Genomic DNA, 7,909 nt, shown 5'->3' on the forward strand with positions numbered 1-7,909 from the left:
TCTCAATGAAGTAAAAGAAAGCTTCATTAACTGAATTGAATGGTTTGCAAAATGCTTTGTTCAGATGAAACGAAAACAAAATTGGGAAGTTGTTGTTTTGTTTGTTTTTTTTTATTTGTTTTGCTTTCTGTTTCTCTGGCTCCCAAGCAGGTGGGCTGGGGGCTGGCCATGCAATGGGGGTGCAGCTTTGCAGCTCTGCTGGGATGTGATGGGACATGTGGACCAAGGAGATGTGAGAACACGGGGAGGAGGCAAACACTAAATGGGACAAGACCTCTCTTGTGTCATGTATGCTGTTCCCAGCTCTGCCTCAATGTATGCTGTATCTCAAACAGTTCATCCTTCAAATGCTTATTATTTTATATATTTTTTTTTTCTGCTTATCAACCCTGATACTGAAGGAGATGAGGCACATAAACCAGACTAAATTTAATCCTTAGTCCCTGAGCATGCTGAGGTGCTGGTGCCGGAGACCTGACCAAAGCAAATGCCAGTTGTTCCATTGCCTTTAGTCAGGAGCAGGAAATCACCCAGTGGTTTCAAAACAGCATCTTGCAGCAGGAAGTGTGCTCAGGTGTCCCCTAGGCTGCCTCTGCCCACACAACCGCTTTAAATTGCCCTTCTGCTCCTGGATTCATTGTAGTATTTTAAAAAATACTCCTTTTCTTAGGACAGCAAATGACCCAAACAGCTCATCAGCAACATCAGAGCCTTTCCATGGCAGCTCCCATCCCATGAATAGCACAGACCAGACAGCAATGTGGAGGGGGGCAGAGGGTTGGGGAGGTCCTGGTCTCATGTCCCTCACACTGGCATAAACAAATACCAGTGCCAATGAAATCACTTTGCAAAACCAGTTCCTTGCCCTGGCGTGGGGCCATTCACCCATTGAGGTTTTATGGCATTGCTGAGCTGCACTGCAAAGTGACAGTGCTTCATCGACAGCTGCCTTCATAGCACTTGTGTCAGGAGTCAGGATTTCCCAGAGCAGCAATAATGTGATAAGCCCTTCGCAGGAAGGTGGCCAGAGCAGGGAGTACTGCTGCTGCTCTGTTAGCAGATGGCTATTAGGAAGGGGAGCACTTGACTACCTTGGAGCTTGGTTTTGTACTTACCTAGGAGAAAAAACTGTGTTATGCAAGGGAGGTTTGCTTTGACCTTTAGATAAAGACAATCTCTGCTAAGCATTCAGGCTCTTATTTTGTAGTGGTGCCTTGTTTTCCTGAAGATTCTTTAGTGTGGGCTTCCTGGTAAAAACGAGATCTTATTTTGTATGTCACTTACACAGAATGATCTCTCATCGTGTCTGGCAAAGATTTAAAAAGTATGCATGGGAGCAAGTGTTGTCTGGGCATGAATGTTTGAACATGGTCCTTCTGGGATCATTCGAGTCCCTGAGCTGTGGGGTCTACAGTTAGATCACTGACTCAGCTGAGTGATTTGTACGATTACATGGAGCCAGGCGACACGCTACAGGCTGAGCATCTATGTGAATAATAAATAACCCCACCGTTTGCATTCCTCCAGCATGCCTGGCTTCTCTAACCAACGGAAATGGGATGAGATTGTCATGGTTCATTGTGCTGCCGCTTGTGCCACTGCAGGGCAATGGAAACCTCGACAGGCATGAGCATCCTTTCTTTGTATAACCTTTTATTTCTGAAAGGTGACCAGTGGCTGCAGCACAAGTAGAGGAGGATGAGGACTGTCCCCATGCAGGAGCACAGGACTGTTTAAGCACTGGGGCTGCTGGCGGCTGTTGAGGATTTCCAGCAAGCTGTAGCTCTCAGGCTCGTGCAAGCACTTGGGCTCCAATTATAGTGATATCTTGCTCTCAGCCCAATTAAAATTTCATAATCTCTTCACTAGCCGGGGTGGACAGGGTGTACGTCAGGTCAAGAAATATATTCTAGCTACAGTACTTCTCCAGAAGTTTTTGGCTCCATGAGGAATAGTGCCTATACAGATCTGATGGAGAATGGCTGTAAAACCACAGAACTTGCAGCTTCCTTGAAGCCCTTTTTTGCAAGCTATTTTATTCTGCGTTTGGGGGTAGGAAAATTAGGCTTTGAAATATGAGTTGTAGATAAGGCTGTGAGGAAGCTTAGGATCACAGCCTTAGGTGAAAATAAAGCTGTAATACATAAAGCATTAAAAAGGTGAAGTATAAGGCAGCCTCCAAAGACTTCTGAACAGCTGCAAGGAAGTCTGCCTTATTGCTGTGATTTTAACATGAATTATATGACACTATGAAAGACCTGCTTCTGATCAGGGAAATGGCTACATGGCCGTTTGCTGCAATATACCAAGGGCTTTATTTTAATCAGAGGTAGGTGCCATTCAACCACCTTTTTGTTAATGGTGTTATTGATTACACAGAGCAGCTCTCAAGCCTCAAAGCACTTTACAAAATTAGGGGAAGCCTCTAGAGCAGAGCTGTTGTTTGTTTGTTTTTCCTCTGCAGAGCAGCTTCGCCGCAGACCAAATCCTGAGGTCTGCACTTAGCTCCGTCTTAGCCAGACCTTGCTTAGGCAAAGCTCCAGCTGGCCTCGGTGCTTGCACAACAAAGGGAACGGGCGGATCGAGACCCTGTCCTGTGCAAGCGGCCAGTGCAGCCCATGGCATGAAATGCTTCGACTTTGCCCAGTGATTAATTTGTAAGTAATCCCTGAATTAATTAATTTGGGCCTTGATGGTGCCTGTCTTTGAGCTGGGTGTTGCTCACTATTTGGGAACAGCTCGTTGTGGACAGAGCCAGGCAGGATGCATAGCCCAGGAGGTTTGGCACATCCAGCCCAGGCACTGCTGGTGCTCTCAAGTATGTCTTGATTCACGGGAGCACTCTGTCCCTCCCTAGAGCCTGGAATTGAGAACACACTGTGCTGGCACAGTGGTTTGCTCTCTGAGCTGGCTCTGGAAATGCAGCTAGCAAGGTGCAGGGGAACAGGCAAGCATGACTTTTCATCAGGCAGGGAACATTTCAGAGCAGAAGTCATCTCCTCCTGCGTGCAGCTTCTGGCCTGGCGTGACAGCAGTGGTATTGCTACCATCTGTTGGTGAACAGCAGAAAAGGAGCAACAATAAACCTCTTAATAAATCACATCCCAGACGTGCAGGTATGTATGGCACCATGTTGGCCGCCATCCTTGGTGAGCGCAGGAAGGTGTGCCATGCCGCAAAGGCCTCTTCGAAAAGCTGGGTCAGAAGCTTCCCTGGGGACAGTGCCGGCTGTGCTGGCACTGGCGAGCAGCAGGTATGCTCAGCTTGGTGTGGCAGGGAAGGCAGACAGCATGCTGCAGCAGGCTGTGAGGAGCAGTGGGCTCCCACCACATTTTCCTCCAAAATCCCATCCCTGCAGGGGCAATGCCTGGGGAACAGCGTGGCTCTGGGGCTGCAGCTTTGCCAGGGCCACCCCATGCACAAGTACTGCAGCACAGCGGGCGTTGGGGACAGCGAGCCCCAGGGTGCCTTCTCCAGTGCACAGCAGCTGAGTGGGGAAGCCCTGGCACAGTGTGGATCTCCTGGTGAGTTCATTCTGTATTGCCAGGCCCCTTCAGCAGAATGTCCTGCTGTGGGGCAGCCTGGCAGAGCTGCAAAGGAGGAGCTGAGCCACTGTGAACATGGCTTTAAGAAGGTGATGGTACATCCTAATGCCCAAGAGATGCTCGCAGAGATCTAAACCTGCCCTTGGAAGTGCTGCTAATACCTGGCAGAAGGGTTACAGCTCCTGAGGCTTATTTATTGTTTTAGAGGGTGGTCTATTTATCATTTAAAGGTGCTTTCTAAGATGGAAACCAGCCTTGACCACAATCCAGCTCATCCCCCCAGCTCCCTGTGGAGTAAGGCTCCTGTGGCTCCCACAGAGGTTTTCTGTAGATGTTGGAAAGCTCTTTTTGTATATTTAATAACAAGGTGGACAATAACTCTATTTACAAAGAGATCTTCCTTTTGCGGCAGTATCATGTACACCTCTCTCTTATTTGTTGCTGCCTGTTCTTACAACACTCTTGCAAATGGGTAATTCTTGTTATGATTTTTTTCTAGCAGGGATGTTTTGTTTTCCTGTTGGCTGATGCTGTCTACTCAGTCTGTGGAGGATTAACCTATGCGCTGTTGCTAGGTGGCCTTAAGCAAAGAAATAATGCAGATCATAGGCTCCAGCATTCCTACAGTATGTAACTCCCTTGTTCAGCAAGATTTTTCTGTCTTGTCCCTCTCATGTTTTGTGTTTATGGCTGTGGAGGTATGTATCAGAGGATGCACATGTAATTTGAGCAAAAATAATGGACCAGAGTCCTCTAAAATGTCAGGTTTATTTGGACTTAAAATATTTACTAACGCTTTGCCAGCTCTTTCCGTGGCTTGGTTTCTGACAGCATCCAAGCCTCTTCCATCATTTTCAGAGTGCTTTTCCTTCCTGATATGAGGTCTTGGGTTCCTGAGGGTCACACATCATGCCAGCCTGCAGGTGCTGGGAGCAGGAGGTGCTTCGGGGCTGGGGTTCACATCCCCCTAAGACCACCTGTGTGTGTGGGATCTCATCGGTTCACAGCATAGTGGGTCTGGGCATCCCACTGTGTACAAAAAAAAAGGCTGAAAGTGGGGAAGAGTTCAAGAAAGAGCTGCAGAAGTGATTCAAGGCTGACAGAATCAGCTGGGGAGAAAAGATTAGAAGAATTTCATAGTTCTGGCATGCCTTACTGCCAGGTCGCTGTCTACCAGCGCCTGTTGTATTTTGCAGCACTTCTAGTGCTTTTGCTGAAAGGACCTTTGAAGTCTCTTATGACCCAAATACAGCCTCCCTTGTGAAGCATTCCCCAGGGAGACACAGCAGTTATCAGCTCCGTTTGCTCAGTGGTGAAACTGAGTCAAGAGTGATTTGATAGCGTTGTTTTCCTGACAGCATATGCTCAAATGTGCAGTTTTTAGAGGTAACTGCACTTCACGTGGACAGCGAGCTCCAGTCCCACGGCACTGCCCTGAGGCCATGCAATATTCACCGAAAACCTGGTCCACACTTCTGTTGACTCTGGAGCCTAACTTCTGTCTGCATCAGCTCCCGTCTCTGCCGGTATTGCTCTGGTCTTCTGTGCCCTGTCTGCATGGGCATATTTTCTACTAACTAAAAATAGTGAGAGGATTTTGCAGCATGGTTTCACAGTGAAACAGGACTGCAGCATTATTCTGTGTGTGCATATCTGTACCAACTTCTGACAGCATTAGAGAGGCAGAGACCTCAAAAGCACCAAGTTACTTCAGGTGCAGGGTGGATAAAAGCACCCTCCAAGGGCAGATAGATGCCTCCTGGGGGAAAGCCCCTGGAAGTCTGGCTGTCCCTGGGAGACCTTTCTGTCATGTCTGTACCTCCAGAGATAGCCATCAGAATGAGGCAGTTGTATTTATCTGGGAAAGCCTTTTATCCCAACCTCTTTTTCCCCTGTTGTTAGACACCTAATTCCCTGTACTAACTGCCAACACCCTGGGATTTAGCTTTCTTTTTCACTTTGACCCATCCCGCTGTTCAAACTGCATGTAAGCAGTGTTTATCAGGCCTCTTCTGATGCTCATTAGAGCTGAGCAAATACATCACCTTGAATATTTAATGAGTTGGGGTTTAAATTTTTCACGTCTTTTCTTGAGATTTCATTTTACACATTTTCTGAAATGTGGTTATACTGAAATTGTTTGCAATCTCCTGCAGTTGTGTATGGGACACTTAACAACTGGGCATGTAAAGATTGTAGTGTTGCAGACGGTCACATGCAGCTGTGTTTCAAGTGTACACACTCAGGTGTGCAATTGTAGGCAGCAGTGACCATGAACATTTCCACATCCAAAACATGCTTGGTGTTACCGTTTTGTCCAGGAACACTCAGGCTGTTTGACAGTAAGTAGAAGTTGGGTTACAGTACAGCCATGGGCAGAGCTGGCAAAACCCACCCCAAATTACAAACACCTTTGTTTTGCAGCGCTATCACTTGCCCACCTCTATGTCTCGTCCCCAGCTAGAGGTGATGTGACCAATAGGCCTGCTGAGTGCTCACTGTGGATATGTTTCTCCTTCACAGCCTCTTGTTTTTCAGGCTGGCTTTATGTTGAATCTGGTAGTTTGCATTAATAAAATAGGTTGGTCTGAAATGCCCACAGGATTTTTTTCTCCCAGCACAGCAGGGTGGGATTGTTTGTATATACGAAGAACTCTGATGTAAGATACCTATTTCTACAAAGCTCTTGTGTTCCTCCTCCTGCAGCTCTTTGGTTCAGCTGCCCCAGTGCCACCCTAGCTCTCAATCCTGGTGGGTGTGGCACCAAGTGCAAGTCCAGCTGCACTGTGAGCCTGCTCACTGCAGAGGGTAAGGATGAGCCTGTAGGAGGGCAATTGGTCTGGAATTTAGAGCCACAGCTACCTCTGGTGCTGTCTGCCTTTAGTACAGCAAGTGTCACTGTGTCTTGGTAACCTGTTCCCACCCACTGAAGCTGCCTTTACCCTGAAGTCAGTCACTGGGAGCGTAACTGCTAAATATGCCCTGGAAAGGTGATCTCACTTGTTCCCCCATAGCTCCCAGGGGCCTGAGGGGCTGCAGAGTGCCCAGGAGCAACCCCCCAATGTGACAACACCCTCAGCGGGACAGGACCATTGTGGCAGGACAGTGGTGTTGGATGGGGTGCATGGCTCTTCTGAAACAGAGATCGGGGGATGAAACCTGCATCCAGACCTCCATGGCTATTCCAAGGCTGGTGCCACAGACCTTCGGAGGTACAATCCATATTTTTCCTCCTGCTATGGCAGTGCCTGAGGCAGCAGTGAGCAGACAGGACTCACTCCACTAAGAGCCTCGGGGCAGCTATGGCTCTGGGCAGCCTGGACCAGCTGGAAGGAGATGGTCTGCAGGAAAACTCGATGTCTTGGCTTCTGTTTTTTGCTGAAGGGGCTGGTGCTCCTGCCCCTGCATGTGCACCCACCCAGGGAGGGGAGGTGAGTGGCTCAGAAGGAGCTCTGTCCTCACATTCTATGTCTCATCCTGTGGGGGCAAATCTCCCTCTCCAAATCGCTGGAGAAGAGAAAACTGCTGTGTGTTGGGAACTGTTTTAATTTAACTCCTGAGGAAGGCAGGCTGGTTGTTGCTATGGACTGAAATGACTCAGCCCTGTTGCAGCTTCAAGCCAAGAACTCTTTCAGGTGCAGATGTCTGCTAATGCTGAAACAGGAACAGCAGGGGTAGTTTTGAACTTTACACAAGTTCTGTAAACTTCATACAGTTAAGCAATCTTCTGCAGTTCCTATATCATGTTCTTTTGTCTTTTTACTTTCTTATATAGGTGAGAGCCATGTTGATGTCTAAAATTAGGAAAGTGTTAAAAACCTGGCACTATGTATGTGTAGCTTTCAAAAAAATGAAGGACAAGCTTTTGAAAAGGCTTGAATTTGCTATGAATTTGTTTCCACTGGAAGTTAACAGGAGCTCGGCAATTAGTGCCCCTAACTGCATTGGGACAGCCTATATGCCTATCAGATACAACAGGTCACTTCAGGAGCACTTCACAAACAGAATCGTTGATGTAATCAAAACTTCCCAAAGTTTTTACTGGCCTGCAGTATCAGGAGTACTTGGCTTTTGGTTATTAATGATTACACTGCACTCGGAGAAAGCAAAGACTCATACAAATGTTCTGTCTTATTGCTATTGATTGGTTGTAGGGGTATGACTTGAGCAGAGTATGGTGAAATAGATTAACTTTATTAATTATTTATCACACAGTAACTAGGTATTTAATGTATCTGTACAGCTATTGTATCTCCTCTGCAGTTTGATTAACATTTTTTTCATGCGGAGGAGCAACACTCCCGTGCAGTAAAACATCTTTTCTGACATGAAGTCGAGTGACAGAGCACTGACTGCATCCAGTG

The sequence above is a fragment of the Neopsephotus bourkii genome, unplaced genomic scaffold (genome assembly GCF_033783945.1).
Source record: "Neopsephotus bourkii isolate Nb327-2 ecotype Australia unplaced genomic scaffold, CSIRO-AGI_Nbou_v1 NB_13, whole genome shotgun sequence".
NCBI classification, from domain to species: domain Eukaryota; kingdom Metazoa; phylum Chordata; class Aves; order Psittaciformes; family Psittacidae; genus Neopsephotus; species Neopsephotus bourkii.